This window comes from Trichechus manatus, unplaced genomic scaffold, assembly GCF_000243295.1.
Source record: "Trichechus manatus latirostris isolate Lorelei unplaced genomic scaffold, TriManLat1.0 scaffold00222, whole genome shotgun sequence".
NCBI classification, from domain to species: Eukaryota; Metazoa; Chordata; class Mammalia; order Sirenia; family Trichechidae; genus Trichechus; species Trichechus manatus.
Window position 1 is genome coordinate 2,169,037 of NW_004444158.1, and position 25,696 is coordinate 2,194,732.

The 25,696-nt window shown below is 38.1% G+C and overlaps 1 long non-coding RNA gene across 1 annotated transcript in view; it reads left to right on the top strand.

The window, feature by feature from the left end:
* Nucleotides 1-25,696, top strand: part of LOC111822873 (uncharacterized) — a 79,007-nt gene that overhangs the window by 3,525 nt on the left and 49,786 nt on the right. The window lies entirely within an intron of this gene.

The window sequence follows — 25,696 nt, forward strand, 5'->3', positions numbered from 1 at the left end:
TGGGGTCAGGTGGGGGAGGGGGGCAAAATTGTCCCTGGTTGAGAACCACAGATCTAGCTTAGTCTTCTCTTTCTTCCACAACACCACAAATTTTAATTATTTTTTTTAAAGAATTAAAATTAAATTTAATTATTTACATATTTAACTGTTAACTTGTTTTTTCCCCTTTGATTCCTCCACTAAAACATGTCTCTTGCTCATTATTGAATCTCCACGCACCTAACACAGTGTCTGACACATCATTAAAAAAAAAAAGTTCCTGTAAAGTCATTTCCAACTCATGACAACCCGATGTGTGTCAGAGTAGAACTGTGCTCCACAGGGTTTTCAGCTGCTGATCTTTTAGAAGTAGATTGCCAGGCCTTTATTTCAAGGCACCTCTGAGTCAGTTCTGACTCATAGTGACCTTATGTGACAAAGTAGAACTGCCCCCATAGGGTTTTCTTGGCTGAAATCTTTACGAGAGCAGATTGCCAGGTCTTTCTCTTACAGAGTGGCTGGGTGGGTTCAAACCACCAACCTCTCGGTTAGCATTCCAGTCTAGTCCAGTCCACCTTTGGCACCACCAGGACTCCTTAAGGCGCCTCTGGGTGGACTCAAACTTCCAACCTTTCAATTAGCAGCCGAGCAGGTTAACCGTTTGTACCACCCAGTAGCTCCTAATACATCATAGGTACCCAATGGTTTTTTTTTCGTGTGTGTGTGCTTTAGTGAAAGTTTACAGAGCAAATTGGTTTCCCATTCGACAGCTTGTACGTAATGTTCCATGACATTGGTTGGGTTTCCCACAATGTGTCAGCACTCTCCTCATTTCTGCCTTGGCTTCCTGGTTTCCTTTTGTCTGGATTTTCCAACTCTTCCTGCCTCCTCATCATTGCTTTTTGGCAAAGTTTGTCCTTTTGATCTCATATAATTGATTGTTCTAAGGAACACGTTCCTCTTGGGTGTTATAGTTTATTTTATGGGCATATCTATTGTTTGGCTGAAAGTTGGTCTCTGGGAATGGCTTCAGTTTCAAGTCAGAAGTGTGTCTTTGGGCCATAGTGTTGGGAGTTCCTCCAGTCTCTGTCAGACCAGTAAGTCTGGTCTTTTTTGTGACTTTGGTTTTTTTGTACTGCATTTTTCTCCCACTGTGTCTGGGACCCTTTGCTGTGATCCCAGTCAGAGTGGTCGGTAGTGGTAGCTGGGCACCACCTAGTTCTTCTGGACTCGGGGTCGTGTAGGCTGTGGTTCATGTGGTCCATTAGTCCTTTGGATTCATTGCTCCCTTGAGTCTTTGGCTTTCTTTACTCTACTTTGCTCTGGATGGAAAGAGACCAATAGTTGTATCTTAGATGGCCGATCGCAAGCTTTTAAGACTCCAGACACTACTCACCAGAGTAGGATGCAGAACATTGCCTTTATAAACTATGTTATGTCAGTTTACCTAGATGTCTCCCGAGTCTATGGTCCTTCGCCTTTGAGCCTCGGAACTTCATCCTAAGAGGTGTTTGGTTATGCTAAGAACTTTCCATGACTGTGCCGCTTGTGTGCTATATTGTCTATATTAATATACATGCAGCACCTACAATTATGTATGTAGAAATATCCACAGCCAAATCTATATCTGCAGGTGGTATGCTCCCTTATACCCTCCCACACCTCTTTAGCATACCTATCTAATAATAATAATATAATATTATTGCAGGATTGTCTTGTTGTTGTTGTTAGGTGCCATTGAGTCAGTTCCCACTCATTGCGACTCTGTGTACAACAAAATGAAACACTGCCCAGCCTTGTGCCATCCTCACAGTTGTTGTTATGCTTGAGCCCATTGTTGCAGCCACTGTGTCAGTCCATCTCACTGAGGGTCTTCCTCTTTTTCACTGATGCTCCACTTTACCAAGCATGATGTTCTTCTCCAGGGACTGGTCCTTCCTGATAACATGTCCAAAGTATATGAGACATAGTCTTGCCATCCTTGCTGCTAAGGAGCATTCTGGTTGTACTTCTTCCAAGACAGATTTGTTCATTCTTTTGGCAGCCCATAGTATATTCTCAGCTGCTAACTAAAAGGTCAGCAGTTCAAATCCACCAGCCACTCCTTGGAAACCCTGTGGAGCAGTTCTACTCTGTCCTATAGGGTTGCTGTGATGATTAAAATTGGGTGTCAACTTGGCTGGGCCATAATTCTCAGTGTTTATACGTGATCGCTCCCATGATTGAATATGCTGTGAGTAGCCAGTCAGATGAAAGGGAGTTTCCTTGGGGGTGTGGCCTGCATCTGAATATAAGCACATGCTCTGGCTTTTTGCTCACTCTGGATCCTGCTGCTGCCTCCTGTCATCTCACCTCTGGTTCTTGGACTTGAGCTGTCAGCTTATCCGCTGAACTTGGGATTCGTTGAGCTTCACAGCCTGTGAGTGGAGCCCTGCTCGCTGACCTGCTGATCTTGGTTTCACCGGCCCCTGCAGCTACGTGAATCAGAAGAAACCTTGGGGTCTTGCCTGCAGATCTTGGAATTCATCAACCTTCACAGCCTGTGAGCGGTAGCCCTGCTCTCCAACCTGCCGATCTTGGGCTCACCAGCTTCTACTGGTGCGTGACTTGGGAGATCCTCTACCCTGATCCATGGACTTGGGACGTTCTAGCCTCTGCAGTCACGTGAGCTGTTTCCTTGATGTAAATCTCTCTCTCTATATATATTTATACGCATTACTGGTTTTGCTTCTGTAGAGGGCCCAGCCTAAGACAGTCGCTATGAGTTGGAATTGACTTGACAGCAATGGTTTTGGGCAGGATTGTCTGTGTTATAGTTGCCCTTTATTCTTGCGATCCTCTCAGTGTCTTCCTTTGCCTTGGTCCTATTGTACTGACTTTCCCCATATTGTGTATTGCCTTTCCCTTCACCAATATTAACAAGTGTTTTCTATCTAGTTAGTAATTTTCCCTCCCTCCGTCCCCCTTCCATCCCTGGTAACCATCAAAGAATTTTTTCCCCTATGTGTAAACCTTTTCTTTTTTTTAATTTTTTTATAATAATGGTCTCATACAATATTTGTCCTTTTGTGATTGACTTATTTTCCTCAGCATAATGTCCTACAAATTCATCCATGTTGTGAGATGTTTTGCAGATCATTATTCTTTATCGTTGTGTAATATTCCATTGTGTATATGTACCACAATTTGTTTATCCATTCATCCATTGATGGGCACTTAGGTTGTTTCCATCTTTTGCTATTGTGAATAATGAAGCAAGGAACATGGATGTGCATATGTCTATTCATGTCACAGCGCATTTCTTTAGGGTATATACGTGGGAGTGAAATTGCTAGACTGTATAATATCTCTATTTCTAGCTTTTTAAGGAAGCGCCAAACTATTTTCCATAGTGGTTGTACCATTTTACATTCCACCAGTAGTGTATAAGAGTTCCCATTTTCCCATAACCTCGCCAAATTTTTTTTTTAATTAGTGCTATTATTGTTGGTGTGAGATGGTATCTCATTGTAGTTTGCATTTCTCTAATGGCTAATAATCGCAAACATTTCTTCATGTGTCTGTTACCCCCCTGAACGTCTTCGTTGGTAAAGTGTCCATTCATATCCTTTGCCCATTTTTTGACTGGATTGTTTGTCTTTTTGTTGTTGAGGTGTTGAAGTTTTCTATAGATTTTAGGTATTAGACCCTTGTCAGATATGTCATAGCCAATTTTTTTTTTCCCAGTCTGTAGGTTCTCTTTTTACTGTTTTGGAGAAGTCTTTTGATGAGCACAAGTGTTTAATTTTTAGGAGGTCCCATTTATCTAGTTCGTCTTCTGCTGTTTGTACATTTTTAGTTATGTTTGGTATTCTATTTATGCCATATATTAGGGTTCCTACCATTGTCCCTATTTTTTATTCCATGATCTTTATAGTTTTAGGTTTTATATTTATGTCTTTGATCCATTTTGACTTACTTTTTGTGTATGGTGTGAGATACGGGTTCTGTTTCATTTTTCTACAGAGAGACATCCAGTTTCGCCAGCACCATTTGTTAAAGACTGTCTCTTCCTCATTTAATGGACTTTGGCCCTTTGTCACAGATGAGTTGTCCATAGGTAGATGGATTTATATCTGGATTCTCAATTCTGTTCCATTGTTCTATGTGTCTGTCACTGTACCAGTTCCAGGCTGTTTTGACTACCATGGCTGTATGGTAGGTTCTGAGATTAGGTAGTGTGAGGCCTCCTACTTTGTTCTTCTTCAGTAATGCTTTGCTTATCTGTGGCCTCTTTCGTTTCCATATATGAAGTTGGTGATTAGTTTTTCCATCTCGCCAAAGATGCTGTTGCAGTTTCCATTGGTCTTGCATTATATCTATAGATCACTTTGGGTAGTATTGACATTTTCAGTGTTAAGTCTTCCTATCCATGAGCATGGTATGTTTTTCCATTTATGTAAGTCTCTTTTGGTTTCTTGCAGTAGTGTTTTGTAGTTTTCTTTGTATAGGTCTTTTACATCCCTGGTTAGATTTATTCCTAGGTATTTTATCTTTTGTGGGGCTATTGTAAATGGTATTTTTTTTTTTTTCCTGATTTCCTTTTCAAAGTTCTCTTTGTTGCTGTAGGGAAGTCCAACTGATTTTTCTATGTTGATCTTGTATCCTACCACTTTGCTAAATACTTCTATTAGTACCAGTAGCTTTCTTGGAATTTTCTATGTATAGGATCATATCATCTGCAAATAGGGATAGTTTACTTCTTCCTTACCAATTTAAATGCCCTTTATTTCCTTTTCTTGCCTTTTTGCTCTAACTAGGACTTCCAGCATAATATTGAATAAGAATGGTGATAAAGGGCATCCTTGTCTGGTTCTCAGTCTCTCTCCATGGAGAATACTGTTGACTGTTGGTTGTGTATAAATGTCCTTTCCTTTACTATGTTGAAGAATTTCTCTTCTGTTCCTATTTTGCTGAGAGTTTTTATCAGGAATGGGTGTTGGACTTATTCAAATGCCTTTGCTGTGTTGATTATGTAATTATTTTCCTGTATTTTATTTATATGGTGCATTACATTGATTGATTTTCTAATGTTGAACTATCCTTGTGTACCTGATATGAATCCTACTTTGTCATGATGTATTATTCTTTTGATATGCTGTTGAATTCTATTGGCCAGAATTTTGTTGAGAATTTTTGCATCTATATTCATGAGGAATATTGGTCTGTGGTTTTCTTTTTTTATAGTGTCTTTGCCTGCCTTTGGTATCAGGATTATGCTGGCTTCATTGAATGAATTTGGGAGTTTTCCTTCCTTTTCTACGCTCTGAAATAGTTTGAGTAGTATTGATGTGAGCTGTTTTCTTAATGTTTGGTAGAATTCTCCAGTGAAGCCATCCAGGCCAAGGCTGTTTTTTGATGGGAGGTTTTTTTTTTTGTTGTTACCTCTTCAATCCCTTCTTTTCTTATGGCTCTGTTTGGTTTTTCTCCTCAGTTTGTGTTAGTTTAGGTCAGTAGTGTGTTTCTAGAAATTTTTTCATTTCCTTTGTATTTTCAAATTTGTTGGAGTACAGTTTTTCATTGTATTGTTATGTTCTTTTTTATTTCAGTTGGTTCTGTTGTAAAGTCACCCATCTCATTTCTTATTTGGGTTATTTGGTTCTTCTCCTGCTTTTCTTTTGTTAGTTTGGCCAGTGATTTGTCGATTTTGTTGATCCTTTCAAGGAACCAACTTCTGGTCTTGTTAATTCTTTCTTTCTTTCTATTCTGTGTTTCATTTATTTCTGCTCTAATCTTTATTATTTCCTTTATTGTGGTGACCTTGGGTTTCTTTTGATGCTCTCTATTTGTTTGAGTTTTAGGGTTAATGTTTTGATTTTGACCCCCCCCTTTTTTTTTTTTTTTTTGCTGTGTGCATTTATTGCTATAAATTGACCTCTGAGCACTGCTTTTCTGTGTTTCCAAGGTTTTGGTAAGTTTTGTTTTCATTCTTGTTTGATTTTTAGGAACTTTACTTTTTCATCTTTGGTTTTTTCTATTACCCAGTGTTTTTTAAGCAAGGTGTTAGTCAGTTTCCATGTATTTGATTTTCCACTTTTATAATGTTGTGATCAGAGAAAATGCTTTGTATTATTTCAATGTTTTGGATTTTCTTGAGGCTTGCTTTGTGTCCTAAAATGTGGTCTTTTCTGGAAAATGATCCATGTGTGTTGGAAAAGAATGTATACTTTGCTGCTGCTGGGTGCAATGTTCTGTATATGTCTATGAGATCGAGTTGGTTAATTGTGTCATTTAGATCTTCTGTATCTTTGTGGGGCTTTTTTCTGGTTGTTCTGTCCTTCACCAGAAGTGATGTATTGAAGTCTCCTACTATTACTGTGAAACTGTGTATTTCTCTTTTCAATTCTGTCATGGATTGAATTGTGTCTCCCAAAAATATGTGTCAACTTGGCTAGGCCATGATTCCCAGTATTGTGTGATTGTCCACCATTTTGTCATCTAATGTGATCTTCTTGTGTGTTGTAAATCCTACCTCTATGATGTTAATCAGGTGGGATAGGCAGCAGTTATGTTAATGAGGCAGGACTCAATCTACAAGATTGGATTGTGTCTACAACCAATCTCTTTTGACATATAAAAGAGAGAAGCTAGCAGAGAGACAGGGGACCTCATACCACCAAGAAAGCAGTGCTGGGAATAGAGCATGTCCTTTGGACCTGGGATTCCTGCATGGTGAAGCTCTTAGTCCAGGGCAAGATTGATAACAAGGACCTTTTTCCAGAGCTGACAGAGAAAGCCTTCCCCTGGAGCTGACACCCTGAATTTGGACTTGTAGCCTACTAAACTGTGAGAGAATAAACTTCTATTTGTTAAAGCCATCCACTTGTGGTATTTCTGTTACAGCAGCACTAGATGACTAAGACAAATGCTGTTAGAGTTTGTTTTATGTGTATTGGAGCCCTGTCATTGGCTGTGTATGTAGTTCTTATGATAATGTCCTCTTGGTGGATTGACCCTTTAGTCATTATATATGTTCTTCCTTATCTTTTATGGTAGATTTTGCCTTAAAGCCTATTTTATTAAGGGATTAATATTGCTACTCCTGTTCTTTTTTGGTTATTGTTTGCTTGATATATTTTTTCTATTCTTTGAGTTTTAGTTTATTTATGTCTTTGTGTCTAAGGTGTATCTCTTACAGACAGCTTATTGATGGGTCTTTTTTTTTTAAATATGTTCTGTCACTCTCTGTCTCTTTACTTGTGCATTTAAACCATTTACCTTCACTGTGATTGCTGATATTATAAGTTTACTGCTGTTATTTTGTTGTGCTTTTTTTGTTGTGTTGATGATTTCTTTGTTTCACTTTCTTTTCTGTGCCGAGTTTTTTTTGTTTGTGGATTTTCTTTTAATTTCTTTCATTGTTGTTGATTTTGTGTTCACTGAGTCTTCATGTTTTTTTTTCTTTTGATGAGTAGGTTTCTTTGTTGTTACTTTGCAATTTACCTTTATCTTCCTAAGTTTAAAGCAGGCTTTTATTTCTTGATATAGCTTTGATTTCCTTTCCATATGAAAGTTCTATAACTACACTATTCCCCCTTTTTGTTTTGACATTGTTATCATTTACAGATTGACCTCTCTGCTTCCCTGTTTTCAGTTGTTTACTTTTGTTTTATTTTTGAGAATTCTTTATCTGGGTTGGTATCTGGCTGATGCTGTCCTGTATCCTAATCTCAGGTTGTTGTCTGATGTTGGTTCTTTAGCCAAAGGACTCCCTTTAATATTTCTTATAAGATTGGTCTGGTTCTTACAGATTCCCTTTAATTTCTGTTTATCTAGAAATGTCCTAATTTTGTCAACCTATTTGAGAGACAATTTTGCTGGATATATAATTGTTGGTTGGCAATTTTTTTCTTTCAAGATTTTATATCTGTTATTCCTTTGCTTTCTTGCCTGCATGGTTTCTGCAGAGCAGTCAGAACTTAGTCTTACTGGTTCCCCTAACGTGAGTTTTAGTTTTTCCTGATCTGCTCTCACGATTCTTTCTTCATCTTTGGTTTTGGTAAGTTTGATTATGATATGTCTTGATGACTTTCTTTTGGAGTTTATCATGTATGGGGTTAGTTGAGTTTCTTGGATGGATATTTTCTCGCCTTTGATGATATTAGGGAAATTTTCTGCCAGCAAATCTTCAACAGTTCTCTCTGTGGTTTGTTTGTTTGTTTTGAGTCCTACTGTTCTGGAATTGTGATCATGCATAAATTTTTTCTCTTTGTAGTGTCTCACATAATTCTTAGGCTTTCTTCATTTTTTGTCTTTCTTCTCTCTGATTTTTCCTCAAATTGGTGTCAAAGGTTTTGTCCTCTATTTTGCTGATTTTGTGTTCCATTGATTCAGTTATGCTCCTATGTCCTTCTATTGAGTTGTCTATTTCTGAAATTTTATAGTTAATCTTTTGGATTTCTAGTTGCTGTTTTTTGTATGGTTTCTAATTGTGTATTTATTTTTGTCATTTTGTTACATTGTTTTCCTGAATTCTTCTATTGCTTTGTCTGTGTTTTCCTTGGTTTTATTTGTGTTTTCCTTGATTTCTTGGAGATCCCTATATATTAGTCATTTGAATGCCTTATCAGGAAGTTATATTACCATTTTTTCCTCTGGGAAGTTTTCTGGTTGTTTATTTTGGTCACTTGCTGAAACCATCTTGTCCTGCTTCTTTATGTGATTTGATATTGTCTGTTGTCTCTTAGGCTTTAAGATGTTATTAAATTTATTTATTATGTTTGTTTGCTCTGTCCTGATTTTTTGTTTTGTTTTGATATGTCCTGAGTTGGCAGAGCATGCATGCTATTCTGGTTGCTAGTCTGGCCGCTTTGGAGCTCTCGCCAACTGTCTCTGGGTGGGTGGGGCAGCAGCTGGATGTGTGAGCAGAAGTCTCTGTTCAGTGGTCTTGTGGGGTAGCTGAGGATGTAGCTGGCATTACTGGTGACGTGATGTGTCTGTCCTGCCAGTCACCTGGGCGTGGGTACAGGGAGCATTCTCAGTGGTCACTGGGTTGGGTGTTGTGTGTGTGAACTGTCAGTTGCTAGGTGGTTCCGACCAGGGTGTCCCAGTCATCGGTCACTGGGTGGGTAGTATGGAAACTCTCACCAACAGTCCTGGGTAGGCAGGGCTGCTCCGGAGTGGTCAGAATGAGAACAAGCCTTTGGTTGCACGGAGAGCAGTGTGGGAGTTAGTAAGGCAAGAGGGATGCCGCCAATCCACTAGTGCCCAATAGGAGGGCATTCCCCTGTCCACTATAATGCAGTGCAGAGGAGGGTGTGTTGCCAGTTCTCAGGCCCATGGCACAGGTAGCTGGAGGGAGTAGGAGGCGCCGCTGCTGTGTGAGCCCCTGGGGCAGGTGGCTGGGTTTAGGAGCAGGCACCTCTGGTCCACAAGCCTCCAGTGTGGGTGGGCAGAAAAGGGGGCACCGCCTGTCCATGGGTTCCGGATGCAAGTGGCTGGGCAGGGTAGCTGGCACGTCCAGATTGTGGGTCCCTGGTGCAGTTGGGTGAGTGGAAGAGGGGACTTCACCAGTCCATGGGCCCCTGGCATGGGTGGCTAGGTGGATGAGCAATACTATCATTCTGCTGGCCCCCATTGCCAGTTGCTAACCAAAAGGTTAGCAGTTGGAATCCACCAGCTGCTCCTTGGAAACCCTATGGGGCAGATCGATTCTGTCCTGTAGGGTCGCTATGAGTCGGAATCAACAACGACAGTTTTTTTTTTTTTTTTATTTTTTTGGTGTTTTTTTTTTTTTTTTACTCCTACATTTTTTTTTTTTTTTTTTTTTCGGTAATTATTTTTGAAGTTTGTATTTCTTTGAGAGGGTCAGCACATTTCTGTGTATTTATTAGTCAATTTTATTTCTTCTTGGCTATTAATTTTTGCCAAATTTTCTATTTTTTGGTTGTTTATTTCTCTTTTCTTTCTTCTCTTTTTAGACTGATAAGTAAGACCAGTCTGTTTCTGTATTAGCTTAAAAGCCCATCTGACAATGAGCTAAAAGCAGTGAACTGACTAATATTGAGGGACTGGCTTTAGGTAGACCAATAATCAATTAAGGGAGGCTATGTCTCCTGATTAGTTCTGATCTTGTTGACGATAAATACCCTATTTACACAGTATAAGTAAGACTTTCAGAACATTGTACCAGTTTTTAACTTGTTTCCTTTCTCTTCTTTCCATCAAATATTTAATCCATTCACATGTTTCCATTTATCAACATTCCCTCTACCATTACCTTTTTCAAAAGCTGTAGAAGATTCATTTATAATAGCAATAAAAGGATGAAATATATAAAAATAAAATTAACAAGAACTATGTGCAAGTTTTATGAAGAAAATTTTAAAACCCTGCTGAGGAACATAAAGGTAGACTTAAGTAAAATAAAAGATAACTTACTCTTTCTAGTAGCATTCAGTCATGAAACCATAAAGATGTTTATTCTTCCCAAATCAATCTTTAAATTCAAAGCAATTCTCATTAAAATACCAGCTGGGTTTTTTTTGTTTGTTTTTTTTTTAATTGTTGAAATGTTGCCACAGCTCATCAAATTTGAACATCTCACAGTAACTAGGGAAATTCTAAAAGGGAAGAGTTGGAGATAGGGGAGAGCAAGGGAGAGCCTTTCCAAATATTAACGTTTATTTTAAAGTTACAGTAATTAAAATATGAAAGTTTGTATTGTAGAATTAAAGAAAAGGAAAAAATAACAATGACAAAGTCTTTCTTACACTGAATTACTTTGTTTTTCAGTCGTTGTTGTTTTTACGTGCCATCGAGTCAGTTCTAACTCATAGCGACCCTGTGTACAACAGTAGGAAAAACTGCCTGGTCCTGCGCCATCCTCACAATTGTTGCTGTGTTTGAGCCCATTGTTGCAACCATTGTGTCAGTGCATCTCGTTGAGGGTATTCCTCTTTTTTGCTGACCTTCTACTTTACCAAGCATGATGTCCTTCTCCAGGTCCTAGTCCCTTCTGATAACATGTCCAAAGTACATGAGATGAAGTCTCACCATCCTCCCTTCTAAGGAGCATTCTGGCTGTTTTTCTTCCAAGACAGATTTGTTCATTCTTCTGGCAGTCCATGGTATATTCAGTATTTTTTGCCAGCACCATAATTCAAAGGCATCAATTCTTCCTCAGTCTTCCTTATGCATTGTCCAGCTTTCCCATGAATATGAAAAACCAAAAACCAAACCTGTTGCCATCGAGTAGATTCTGACTCATAGTAACCCTATACAACAGAGTAGAACTGCCCCATAGGGTTTCCAAGGAGCCGCTGGTGGATTTGAACTGCCGAATTTTTGGTTAGCAGCCAAGCTGTTAACCACTGTGTCATCAAGGCTCCTCATGCATATCAGGTGATTGAAAATCCCATGACTTGAGTCAGGCACACCTTAGTCCTCAAAGTGACATCTTTGCTTTTTAACACTTTAAAGAGATCTTTTGCAGCAGATTTGCCCAATGCAATACGTCCTTTGATTTCTTGACTGCTACTTCCATGGGCATTGATTATGGATCCAAGTAAATGAAATCCTCGACAGCGTCAATATTTTCTCATTTATCATGATGTTGCTTGTTGGTCCAGTTGTGAGGATTTTTGTTTTCTTTATGTTGAGATGTAATCCATACTGAAGTCTTTGATCTTCATCAGTAAGCACTTCAAGTCCTCTTCACTTTAAGCAAGCAAGGTTGTGTCATCTGCATATTGCAGGTTGTTAATGAGTCTTCCTTAAATCCTGATGCCACGTTCTTCTTCATATAGTCCAGCTTCTGGGATTATTTGCTCAGCATACAGATTGAATAAATATGGTGAAAGGATGCAACCCTGACACACACTTTACCTGGATTTTAAACAATGCAGTTTCCCCTTGTTCTGTTCAAATGGCTGTCTCTTGGTCTATGCACAGATTCTGCATGAGGCCAATTAAGTGTTTTGGAACCCCCATTCTTGACAATGTTATCCATAATTTGTTATGATCCACATAGTCAAATTCCTTTGCATGGTCAACAGAACACAGGTAAACAGTTTTCTGGTATTCTCTGCTTTCAGCCATCATCTATCTGGCATCAGCAATGATATCCCTTGTTCCACATCCTCTCCTGGATCCAGCTTGAATTTCTGGTAGTTTCCTGTCGATGTACTGCTGCAACCACTTTTGAATGATCTTCAGCAAAATTTTACTCACATGTGATATTAATGATATTGTGTGACAATTCCACATTCTGTTGGATCACCTTTCTTTGGAATGGGTACAGATATGGATCTCTTTCTGTCAGTTGGTCAGGTAGCTGTCTTCCAAATTTCTTAGTATACACGAGTGAGTGCTTCCAGCGCTGCATCCATTTGTTGAAACATCTCGATTGCTATTACATCAATTCCTGGACTCTTGTTTTTGCCAGTGCCTTCAGTGCAGCTTGGACTTCTTCCTTCATTACCATCAGTTCTTGATCATATGATACCTCCTGAAATGGTTGAACATCAACCAATTTTTTGTTGTTGTTGTTACGGTGACTCTATATATACCTTTCATCTTCTTTTGATGCTTCCTGCATCGTTCAATGTCTTGTCCGTAGAATCCTTCAGTATTTTAACTTGAGGCTTGAATTTTTTATTCAGTTCTTTCAGCTTGAGAAATGCCAAGTGTATTCTTCCCTTTTGGTTTTCTAACTCTAGGTCTTTGCACATTTCATTATAATACTTTACTTTGTCTTCTTGAGCCACCCTTTGAACACTTCTGTTCAGCTCTTTTACTTTGTCATTTCTTCCATTTGCTTTAGCTACTCTACATTCAAGAGCAAGTTTCAGAGTCTCTTCTGACATCCATTTTGGTCTTTTCTTTCTTTCCTGTCTTTTTAATGACCTTTTGGTTTCTTCATGTATGATGTCCTTGATGTCATCCCTCAACTCATCTGGTCTTTGGTCATTAGTGTTCAGTGGTCAAATCTGTTCTTGAGATGGTCTCTAAATTCAAGTGGGATGTACTCAGGGTCATGTTTTTGCTCTTGTGGACTGACTTTTAATGGATGTTTGCAGCTGTTTCTTCTCATTTTGAGTCATTACGCATAAGCAAATGAAGGTCTCAAAAGCTTTACTTAATCCACATCTTTAAGGTCAACTTTACATTGAGGAATCTGCTCTTTTCCAGTCGTATGTTGGGTACATTCCAACCTGAGGGGCTCATCTTCTGGCACTGTATCACACGGTGTTCTGCTGCTATTCATAAGGTTTTCACTCACCATTTTTTTTAGAAGCAGATCACCAGGTCCTTCCTAGTCCGTCTTAGTCTGAAAGCTCTCCTGAAACCTGTCCACTGTGTGTGACCCTGCTGGTGTTTGAAATACTGGTGGCATAGCTTCCAGCATTACAGCAACACTCAAGCCTCCATAACATGACAAACTAACTGACAAGTGGTGGTTTCAGTCATTACAGCAATGAAATAAATTAGATTGAGCTGATATTGAAAGATTAATAATTTATGTTGATAAGTTAAATGGAAAAGTACAGAACACTATAGTATAATCCCCTTTGTGTAAAATTTTTATATGTCTATATTTTTCTGGACTATACTCAAGAAAACATTAACAATGGCTACCTTTGGTGGTGGAGATGGTGCAGGACAAGGCAGCATTTAGTTACATTGTACATGGAGTCATCGTGAGTGAGGCCAACGGGATGGCAGGCAGCTAACAACAAACCTCTGAAGGAAGGGAAGGGGAATGGAATGGGATGCATGATAAGAAGTCCTTTTCTTTTCATCATTTACCTTTTTGTACTGTTTGAATTCTGTAATCACGCAAGTCCTGAATTGAAAGTTGAGTAAATTTGATGGGAGGAGGAATGGATGTAAGAGCATTCTGGGTAGGCAGACACCATACTGTGGCTAAAAACTTGAGGTGAGAGTCAGCACAGTTCACTGAGGAACTGAAGAAGCTAGCATGGTGGAACCAAGAGAAGCGGGGAGAGGAGTACGAGGGGAGGTTGGAGAGAAAGGCAAGTGCCAAATCATAGACTGGGTAGGGGGCCTACATAATTTTTCATGAAAAATAATAGTCTGTTCCAACTATATATATAATTCATCTACCAATTGCCAATTATTTTATTACAGTCTGCATTAGAGACGATTTTCACAAATCCTGTATAAAAACCTGAGCAGGGATCTAAAATAGGACACAGTTGCATTTGAAGTCCTTTAAGTTTGACTCTGCAGTCCAAGAGCCATTCTTGGTTAATCATAGTAAGTATGAATGACCCCCAGTAACACCCGGGGAGCTAATTATTCATTATCTTTTACAAGAAATAGCAACAAAAGCTGACAAACCATTTATAGTATTGAATTAGATAACTAAATCCTCAGAACAAGAAACTCAATCCTGATCCAGATAATTTTAATAGAAATTTTGGCCAAGTATTACAACTTGTAAATATTGGGCAAGATGCTTTTCCCCAAAATGAATTAATATATATTGTCAACGTATGGATGGAGTCAGCACATCCCCTGAAAGGCATGGAACATTTAAGCAAAGGCTTTCTATTTTAGTGATGCATTTGTAAATTAGAACAATCTGTTATCTCCTGAAGTGTTGTTCATCACACAACTCTCAGAGTGTCATTTGAAAACCTAAACAATTCTTCCATATTACCTTAAAAGGGAAGAGCACTTATTTATTTCCTAGTTACTTGGATAAAATCTTTTTTTTTTATGACTTAGATACATTTTATTTTTGCAACCCATTTTGGAAGCTCTTCTCAGCAACATATTTACCAAGTAGATTAGCAGAGCTCCTTTTCAAGGGTGAAATAAATGCCTAAATCATTCCATGTTTTTGTTTCTTTTTCCTTGTGCTTGGCAACAATGCACACAATTCTGAATAAATTTTATTTTAAAATGTAAATTTAAAATTTTATTTAAAATAGCCAGGTAACCTCAGAAGCAAGGGCTTTGACATGCCAGAATTTTTTTTTTTTTTTACTTTTTATTATAGAAAATTTTAAACAGATCTACTAGTGGATATCCTAGTATAATGAATCCTCACCTACTCATCACCCAGCTTCAACAATTCTCAACTCATGGCCAGTCTTATTTCATCTATATTGTTTTTGAAGCAAATCCTAGATATCATTTCTGGATAAGTTGTAGTAACTATACGTTAACATTCTGGCTTGCCTAGTCAGTAAATTCTTACTCCTTAGTCAAATGATTTCTTTACTAGTTGGGCTAAGAAGTCCCAGAATTATGCCCTATTGTCTTTTTCTTTCTAGTTATTTCTGTTAAACATTTTCTTCTTGTCAGGGAGAGAATTACATTTTATCTTTAGATGGTACTTTAATGCTTTCAATTCTACTAGCCTATTTTAGACCAATAACTGTGTAAATTTTCTATTTTGGACAGTCCTACTCGCAGATATTCATACGCATATTTATTCCATTTCTCCTGTAATTACATTTAAATTAATCAGATTGAGTACCCTGATTTTTTTGGTTCAGGAAACATGTTCACCATATCAGTGTCTCACACTGAGGTGAAAAAATATTTGATTTCATTGACCATTTAGACAATTACTTTTAAAAAATTAATTAATGATTGTAAATGACTTTAAGGCTAATTATTTCCTTCTTGTGTATGCATGCATAGGACAGGAATAGGGAGATGAGGGAATAGTCTAGAAGGATTTGATACATCTAGTGTGGAGTTGTTTTCAGCCAGAACACCCAGATAGTAACACTGACAAGCCTTATTTCAAAGTTTTAAAACATAGCATTCTGACCAGTAGGTTTGAAAAAAGTAGAATTTCAGATAGTTTATTGGAAAGCTTGCCCTTGCTTTTTCTTTCTTTCTGTCTCTCCCTTCCTTCCTTCCTTCTTTCTTTCCTCTCCTTTCCATTCCTTGTTCCTTCCTTTCCTCCCTCTCTTCTTCCCTTCTTTTCTCCCTCCCTTCCTTCTTTCACAATTCTTACACATACTATCCCTCATTGGAAATCACAAATCTGTGATTTCCCATAAATATTTTGTACTTCACAAGAGTCTTGTTTGGTTTAAAAAAACTAAACAACTGTTTCAAAAGTGGGGTCTAGATTTCTTGAGTTGGGTTCACTTTGCTTTTAAGGATAGGATAGGAAAGGATAGAGCAAAAAGCTACTCAAACTTCTACTTGGTTAATCACTTGTCACTTCTTATTTGCCTGATCATAAGTGCATTTTCCAAATGGATTAATGATTCTGTAACCATGACGCTTTGCCCTCTGTCATCATTTTGTTGAGCCTCCAAGAAACATTTCTGGAACCTCTGCTCTGCAATACAACCCTTCCGTGCACTCCTGTAGCTTTAAAATCTAATTCACAAAATAGCTTCCTTTTTTTTAATACTAACAATGTGCTAAAGCTGTTAAAGAATTTTTTCTTTAGTATAACTTAAACATACACTTTGTCTTCTGATTTTCCCCTCACCCATCCCCAGAATGTATCTCTTATTCGCAGATTGTAATCAAACCGTTCCTATAAGGAAAATGCAAAGTAAACTTTAGTCTTGGAAAAAAAAAAACTTAAATTTTATATTGTTGGACTTCAAGTTATGTGAATAAGATTTAGCTAAGTTACTGTTAGTGAGCCATCTGGTGACAGGGATTCTAAGCTAGAAAAAAATTTAACATATTGTCTTAGCCATCTAGTACTGCTATAACAGAAATACCACAAGTGGATGGCTTTTAACAAAGAGAAATTTATTCTCTCACAGTCTAGTAGGCTACAAGTCCAAATTTAGGGCATCAGCTCCAGGGGAATGCTGTCTCTCTCTGTCGGCTCTAGAGGGAGGTCCTTGTCATCAATCTTCCCCTGGTCGAGGAGCTTCTCAGGCGCAGCACTCTGCTCCTGGTGCTGCTTTCTTGGTGGTATGAGGTCTCCCTGTCTCTCTGCTTGTTTCTCTCTTCTGTATCTCAGAAGAGATTGGTTTAAGACACTATCTAATCTTGTAGATCACATCAATATAATTGCCACTAATCCATGTCATTAACATCATAGTGATAGGATTTACGACACATAGGGAAATCACATCAGATGACAAATGGTGGACAGTCACACAGTACTAGCAATCATGGCTCAGCCAAATTGACACACATATTTTGGGGGGACACCATTCAATCCATGACACATACTATTGCTTGTCTAGAGCTCAATCATGGAGTCTGTTTAAATTAAAAGAAGTTGTTTTATTGAGGAAGAGAAAAAATTCATGAATTGTGAAACACAGGATTGAGGGGCTCTCCACACAGTGTTCCACAGAGCAGACAGTACAAGGGGTTCTTATCTAGTAGAGAAACAACTGTACATGGTTACAATCATGGCGACTTGGATTTACATATAGTTATAAGCAAGTTAAATTTCTACAAGGTTAGCTGATAGATTTCCTGGAATTGATTTAGTAAGAAATTTTCTGCTACATATGCATTCTTCAGGCTGCACAAACATTATCTCAAGACCCTCTGGAAAAACACTCTTTGACAAACGTTTCTGCACAAACCATATTCTTGCTTCCTTCATTGTTTGCTGAGAGTGGTTAAAGTTCCATTGTTTGTTTAAAGTTTCTCCATTCTTCTCTAAAGGTTACTTATGTAGCAAAGCACAGTGGAAACTAAAAGAAATGATAGGCTGCAGTCTTATGCTAGAAACCAAAATGTAGTCTGTTTTTGGACAAGAACATAGCTCTCTTCTATTAATTGGGTACCTCAATTATTAATTTTAGGTGCTGTTTTTCATTCCTCCCTTGTGATCATGAATTTTTATATGAGATTCTTTGATCAAGACTAATTCTTTGCCTTGGTATGTGTGGAGTCTCATGTTCAGGGTGAGCAGGTCTCATGTCGCCTACAAAGTAGGAACTTGTCTTCTGCAAGGGCTTTTTGTTGGTTTTTAGATGGTAGGTTATCTAGACATTTTTCTGTCAGAGTAGCCGGGCATCATCTGTTTGCCTTAGGGGAATGTGAGAAAGAAACCAAATTAAAAGGAACAACCTGATATTAAGGAGAGGTTATATCTATGGAGTGAAGTTAGACTCATTTGAAAAATTGGTTGCAAAGTACATAATTCTTTTCATGGACATAGAATTTGTAGCCTGTTCAAATGTGTTAGACAGACATCTCATGCAGCATTTAATAATATGAATAATTATAATAACAATAATTAGTATGATTAAAACCTGTTTGTATAATAGAATGAAACTAAGATCGTATTTCATTTGGTAACCAACTAAAGATGTCTAGAAATGGGGAATCAGGCATAGTGGTGATGGAGAGAAGCCAATTGGCTTGTCCACAGATTTTATTGATATCTAGCTCAGCTTCTCCAGAAGTATTGACCCAAGCACAACATGAAGTGTTAACAGCAGTACATACTCCTCCTTGTTGGGCCAAAAGAAAAATTAAAGCAATGCTATGTCCTGGACTACTTTGACAGGTGACTGTAAAGATCTTTCTCAGGCATCCATTCTGTCTGCAATATCATCTGCACTTTTAGTCACTGTGGCAGATAGATTGCGGATAAATTTTTCTAAGTCTGCTACACCATATGTAGGTATGAGAGTGCTCAAGAATGTCCAACCTCATTCAGAGTTTTCTGCTAAAGGATTTGTACTCTGGGCTCTTTGTTCATAGTCTCTTTTCTATCTTTTCTTTCCAAAAGTTTTAGATTATTGGCTCAATGATCATTTTCATTGTTGGAATGGTTACTTAAAGGAACTCCAAGTAGGCCTAAGGCACATTGCCCCATCATGTTCCAGCCATCTATACAGGGCAGTGCCCAAGCATAAGACCTGCTACTCAGGCCTGGTCTCTTTTTAGGGGTATAATCCAATCCTCCACATAAATATATATTCATAAGGAGCAAAAATCCTGTTATTTCTGGTGTAAGTTTATAGATAGGAAATGTTTTAATCTGATTGTTAAAGCCAAGGTTCTATTAAAGAATTGTTACAAATAGACAGTTATCCCATTTTTAGACAGTGCCGGAGTCTGTTACAAAAGGGGGAGGAGTCACTCTTGACGCAGTCAGGCAGTTCCACTGCCTTATTCAACAAAATTGATTTGTGTGAAAAGTTTTATAATCCAGGAAAAGCCTAAACTAAATTATATCTGTGTGAGACTTCAGAGATTATAAAGCACTTCCTTATATGTTTAGAGGAGCCCTGGTGATGCAGTGGTTAAAATGCTTGACTGCTAACCGAAAGGTCAGTGATTCAAACCCACCAGGTGCTCCATGGGAGAAAGATGTGGTAGTCTACTTCGTTAAAGGTTACAGCCTTGAAATCCTATGGGGCAGTTCTACTCTGTCCTGTAGCATCCTTATGAGTCAGAATCAACTTGACAGCAATGAGGACCTGACAAAATTCCAAAGCATCCAGGGAATTCTCCATGTTGGAATGAACAGCCAATTTGACAAACAGCATGAAAACTTCTGCAACTTGCAAAGAAAGCCCCTAAGCGTTCCACGGCCTGTTTGGGTGTTACGAGTCAGGTTAAATTAAAGCATGGTACCTGAGGTCAGGCTAACAATCCAAGAGGATGCCATAGCTTAATATGTATGCCTTACTTAAAGGTGATGTTGAAGTTAACAGTAACATTGAGCACAAGACTATAATCCAATATAGGGGATGCTGATGAATCTGAATTCTGATGCACAGACTTTGGGGAATGATGACATATCCAACAAACAAGGTACTAACATTAGCTACTGATTGAGCTAGCCCAACAAATACATTCTCTCTCTAAGTATTAGTGGGGATTATTGAAAGCAGAAAGAGAAAACTTAAGGAGCATTTCATAATGAAGGAAAACTATCCAAAAGTGATGTAATAAATAGTATAAAAATAATAGCAATAATAAAGTAAGTTCCTTTAGTTACTTTCATGAAAACAATAGCTAAAATCACAAGGCAAAATTAAAATACTTTGTCTGCTAAAATAAAGTTTACCAAGAAATAAACTCAGGTTGATAAAAATAAAGCTATTTTAAAGGCTATTAGTACTAAGCAGAGTGTAATGATCTCAATAATTTGCATTACCAAATCTACCAGGTGATGAGGCCCACTTGATGTATTACAGAAAACAGCATAAGAAAGCCAGTAAGTAGAAAACAAAGTCAACAAATTTTAGCAACTTGAATTTGCATGAGGTCTTGTTCTACATTCGGATGTCATCTGCTTCTGGCCATGTGGGCATTTGAACTTCAGTTCCAGTTGTTCGGTAGGCTGGCAAGTCCAAGGTTTAGTTTTCTTTAATTGAGATAAGTAAATTCATGGTTTGATGCCTTCTAATTTAGCAACAGAGGCATTAGAGTCAAAAGTACTAAATAAGGCCCTTCTCCACGGGACTGTTAAGAATCTTTCGGTTGATGTCTCTTCTAAGATACATAGTCTCCTGGGGTTATATCAGGAGGACTTGGTCAAGCTAGGTCTGAATTATTAAAGCCGTCTTTAATTAGTGAATGGTATTCTTGAGAATATCTAATTAATGATTGACAATATTTAATAAATCAATTTGGGCAATACGAGGATCAATGTAAGCCATGTGAGGGAGAGGCGTTGGTCTCCTGTTCACAATTTCATAAGGAATAAGTTTCTGAGAGCCAAAAGGCATAGATCTTAAATTTAGGAGAACTAAGGGAAGGGCCTTAGTCCAGAGTAGGCTTAAAGATTCATATAGCTTAGCCTGTTGAATTTTTAGAATTCCATTAGTTCTTACCAGCAGCCGCTGGTAAATGGGAAAGATGCGGCAGAGTTCTTTTTATTTTCATTTTTTATTGTTGTAGTTTAAATGAAGTTTACATTTCAAGTTAGTCTCCCATACAAAAATTTATACATACATTATTATGTGACCCTATTTGCTCTCCCCATACTGTGACAGCACACTCCTGCGGCAGAGTTCTTTAATTATTATTAGTAAAATGTGTTCCTCTGTCGCTGCAGAGGGTAGCTGGACTACTCCAAGCTGGTATAATGTTTTCTAGTAATTTTCTAGCTACAAAGGTAGCAGTGGTTTGGGGGCAAGGGAAAGCTTCAACCCACTGGGAGAAGAAGCAACAAACCATAACAAGTACATTAACTATTAGTGGGTGGTAATTGTATAAAATCTATTTGCCATTCTAGCATAGGACCAACAGGGAATGAATAATGACCAGGCTGGGTCTTAATGTGCTTTCCTGGATTATGACGAGAACATACAGAAAAGTGAGAGATCACATCTAGCAAAGCACAGTGGAAACTTAAAAAAATGACAGGCTGCGCATGCTGGAAATCAAAATGGAGTCTGTTTTTGGACCAAGAACATAGCTCTCTCCTATTAATCAGGCATCTCAATCATTAATTTTAGGTGCTCTTTTTCAAGCCATAGGATAAAAGTATATATATATATACACATACACATATGTATGTATGTATATATACAGAGAGAGAGAGAGAGAGAGAGAGCTCAAGAACAGTTGTCCCAGGTATCAATTGTTCTTGAGAAATCAAGCTAAAAAGGTTTGGAGGACTTAAGTCTGGATTAATGAAATGGAGGTTTATTTTATGTAACCTGGGGCCTTCTGGATTTACACTCAAACCTAAGTCCTTTCTGGACATCATTTGAATGCTCGTCAAAACAAAAGAAAAGTAAAACTGTGTACTTCCCTTCTAGGATTTAGCTCCATCTGTTGGATCAAGTTTGGCTGTTTGTCTCCTCAGTGTACATAATGCCTGTGCCTTAGTTGTGGGATTATCCCTCCTTACTCTTTTCTCGTTTATGTAACCTTCTGCAATGACCTTATACCCTCTCTCTTACTTTTATCATTACAAAAAGCAATAGGCATAAATTTTTAAGTTAAAAATAAAGTTGCCTATTCTTGGCATGGGGTTCTAGGTACAATTATTGGGTCCCCTTGTGAACTGAAATACTGATATGATTCATTTGACAAATACTGAGAAGCATTTTTGAGTGCACACTGTGTATAAACTATTAAGCTGGTGGGTGTGAAAATAAGTGAACAAAGAGCAATAGGTGAAAGTACCTAAGAGTTCAAAGGAGGAAGAAAAGCTGAGTAGGAGTTCAGTGAACTTCAGCAACTGAAGGAAGCTGTGTTGGCAAGGATGTAGGGAAAAGGTAGTCTTTTGTTCAAATCTAGTGAGAGAGCAATTCACCAGGGCATAGTCAGCATCTTGAAAGTGGGCATACTCTTTGACCCTATTCTAAGGTTTGGTAGTCTAATTTGGCAGATACAGAGGGAGTAGTGGAAGATAAATCTCAAAAGATATATTGAGGTGAGAATACTAGATTGAGGCAGAGTCAGGTCTTATTTCTGTAGGAAGTTTGGCAACGCTGTAGGAAGATGGAGTTTACAGGTTTCTCCAGAATGAATTAGCAGCAAAGAGTCTGGTTAATAGGGTTTTAAAATATTAAAAGCCTGAAATTTCATTGTGCCTGTGAAATTGGAAATGATTTTTTTACTTGGTACTCTGTTTCTACAAATAAGACTAGATTTACTGTAGCTTGGTGTTTGGGGTCCTAGTGGCACAGTGGTTAAGTTTTCGGCTGCTAACTGAAAGGTTGGCATTTCGAATCCACCAGCTGCTCCTTGGAAACACTATGGGGCAGTTCTACTCTGTCCTACAGGGTCACTATGAGTCGGAATCTACTTGACGGCAACGGGTGTGTTTTGTTTTTTTGGTATTTGATGCTATACAAGCGATTACTACAAACAAGTATAGAAGACACTTTAACATTGTTTATACTATTAAAAAGTAATAAGTCACGTAAATGAGAACGGGAACCATCACTGGGCCAGGCCCATATCAGAATTTAAAGTGCATAAGTCAGCTATTTCACTTTGCTTTATTTTTCCTGTTCACCCTGCAGAGGTCAAGGGGTGTGAGCAGGAAGGCTTTGCAAAATGCTTGATTTCCTAGGGAAGTGTCACTCTGCAAACAGGCCGTTGGCTAATTACTGTAGTGATTTAGATTACCTTCTCAGCCAGCTCATAACTATTATTTTAAAAGGCTATTTCTTACTTTGATTGGCAAGATATTACAAGATCTCTGGTGGGGGAAGGAGGATATTTCTTAAATATTTTTGTAGACTGAAATTGTATTTCATAATCAGTTATGGAGTAGGGAAAGAGAGAGGTTGTGGAGTTGAAGTATTGACATGGAACTGTCAACCTCATTCACTTTTTAAAAATAGTTTACTTTGTTGTTGTTGAGAATATACACAACAAAACACATACCAATTCAACAGTTTCTACATGTACAATTTAGTGACATTGATTACATTCTTCAAATTGTGCAACCATTCCCACTCTCCTTTTCTGAGTTGTTCCTCCCCCATTAACATAGGCTCACTTATCCCTAAGGTTCCTATCTAATCTTTCAAGTTGTTGCTGTCAGTTTGATCCCGTATAGATAGATCATAAAAGAGCAGAATGCTCAAGGCAGACCTTATTTACTAGTTAAGTTGAACTATTGTTTGGTTTTAAGAAGACTTCAGAGGATATTTTTGATTTAAGTTTTAAGAATTATCTCCGGACAGTAGTTTCAGGGGTTCCTCCAGCCTCCATAGCTCCAGAATGTCTGGATTCCTTGAGAATTTAAAATTCTGTTCTGCATTTCCCCCCTTTTGATCAGGATTTTTCCATAGAATCTTTGATCAAACTGTTCAGTAGTGGTAGCCAGGCATCATTTATTTCTTCTGGTCTCATGCAGAGGACACAATTGTTCATGGAGGCAAATAGCCATATATCCATTTCCTCCTCCTATTCCCGATTCTCCTTCCTTTGTCGCTCCAAGTGAATGGAGACTAATTGTTGTGCCTTGGATGGCCGCTTGCAAGCTTTTAAGACCCCAGGCACTACTCAGTGAACTAAGAGGTAGAACAGAAGCACTAAACACGTTTTTAGGCGAATTAACTGGGGTATCCCATGCAACCATGACCAAAAACCTCCAAACCAAGGAACTAAATCCCATGAGGTGTTTGATTGTACATAAGCAGCCTCACCAGCGACTCTTTTATTTGTCCATGTTGTAAATACATTTATCACACAACTTTTGAGAATTTTTATGGGTGAACAACTTACTGACAGCAATTACAGTAATCAGCTGTGCAACCCTACCTTAATCAATGTGATTTTCCATCACCGTAAACTGAAACTCAGTACTTCATAAGCAATAATCCCTTCCCTCTTTCCTCCTTCCTCCTGCCCCTGGTGACCACTAATAAACTTGGGTCTCTATACATTTACCTGTTCTTGTCTTTTTATATAAGTGAAGTCATACAGTATTTGTCCTTTTGTGATTAACTTCACTCAGCATAATGTCTTCAAGCTCCATCCGTATTGTAGCATGTATCAAGACTTCATTTCTCTTACCGGCTGAGTAGTATTCCATTGTATGTATGTACCACATTTTGTTTATCCATTCATCATCTGTTGATGGGCAGTTAGCTTATTTCTACTTTTTGGCTATTGTGAATAGTGCCGCAGTCAACATTGGTGTACAAGTCTCCATTTGGGTTTCTGTTTTCAAGTCTTTTGGGTATATACCTAGGAGTGGAATTGCTGGATCATAGCTCTCATTCACTTTTGTTGTGTACTTTTTTATTTTTAAGTAATTTCAACCTTACAGAAAAGTTGTAAGAATAGTACAAAAAATCCCATATACTCTTCACTGCCTGGATTCCCAGATACTGTTAGATTTGGTTAATCATATTCCATATACATATGTATATATATACACACACATACATATGTTAAAAAAAAACCCATTGCTGTCAATTCCAACTTACTGCAACCCTATACAACAGGATAGAACTGTCCCATAGGGTTTCCAAGGAGCAGCTGTTGGATTCGAATTGCCAACTTTTTGGTTAGCAGCTGATCTCTTAACCACTGCGCCACCAGGGCTCTACATACATATATATGTGTGTGTGTATATACATATATATATGTGCACACATGCATACATATATAAGTATAGCCACATGTATACTATATATGTAGACACAAATTATGCACACGTTCTACATTTGCCAACCACGCCCTCATTCTGCGAGGTATTTTCATAAGCATGCTATGCTAATTTTTTTACAGTAACATGTTAAAAAAGTCACAAACATGACATTATACCTTTTCAGTGCATTGTGTCAAGTGCACATGATTTCAATGTTGATTTGTCTCCTTACTGGTAATGTTAATAACTTTGGTTACTTGGTTAAGATGATGTCTGCCAAGCTTCTCCATTGTAAAGTTACTATTTTTCCCTTTTAATAAATAAATATTTATAGGGAGATATTTTGAAACAAGGTAGATGTCCTATTCTTCACCAGACTTTTACTCACTAGTTTTATAATGCATTATGAATCTATGAATCAAATATTACTATCATATATTTATCAGTTGGTGATTTCTAACTGCATCATCCACCACTCATTTGTCAGTTTTTCATACTGTGGTGGCTTGTGTGTTGCTGTGATGTTGGAAGCTATGCCACTGGTATTTCAGATACCAGCAGGGTCACCCATGGCGGACAGGTTTCAGCAGAGTTTCCAGACTAAGACAGACTAGGAAGAAGGACCTGGTGATCTACTTCTGAGAAGGTATACTATATAAAGAAGAATGTGGCGTCAGGATTGGAGGAAGACTCATTAACAACCTTCAATATGCAGATGACACAACCTTGCTTGCC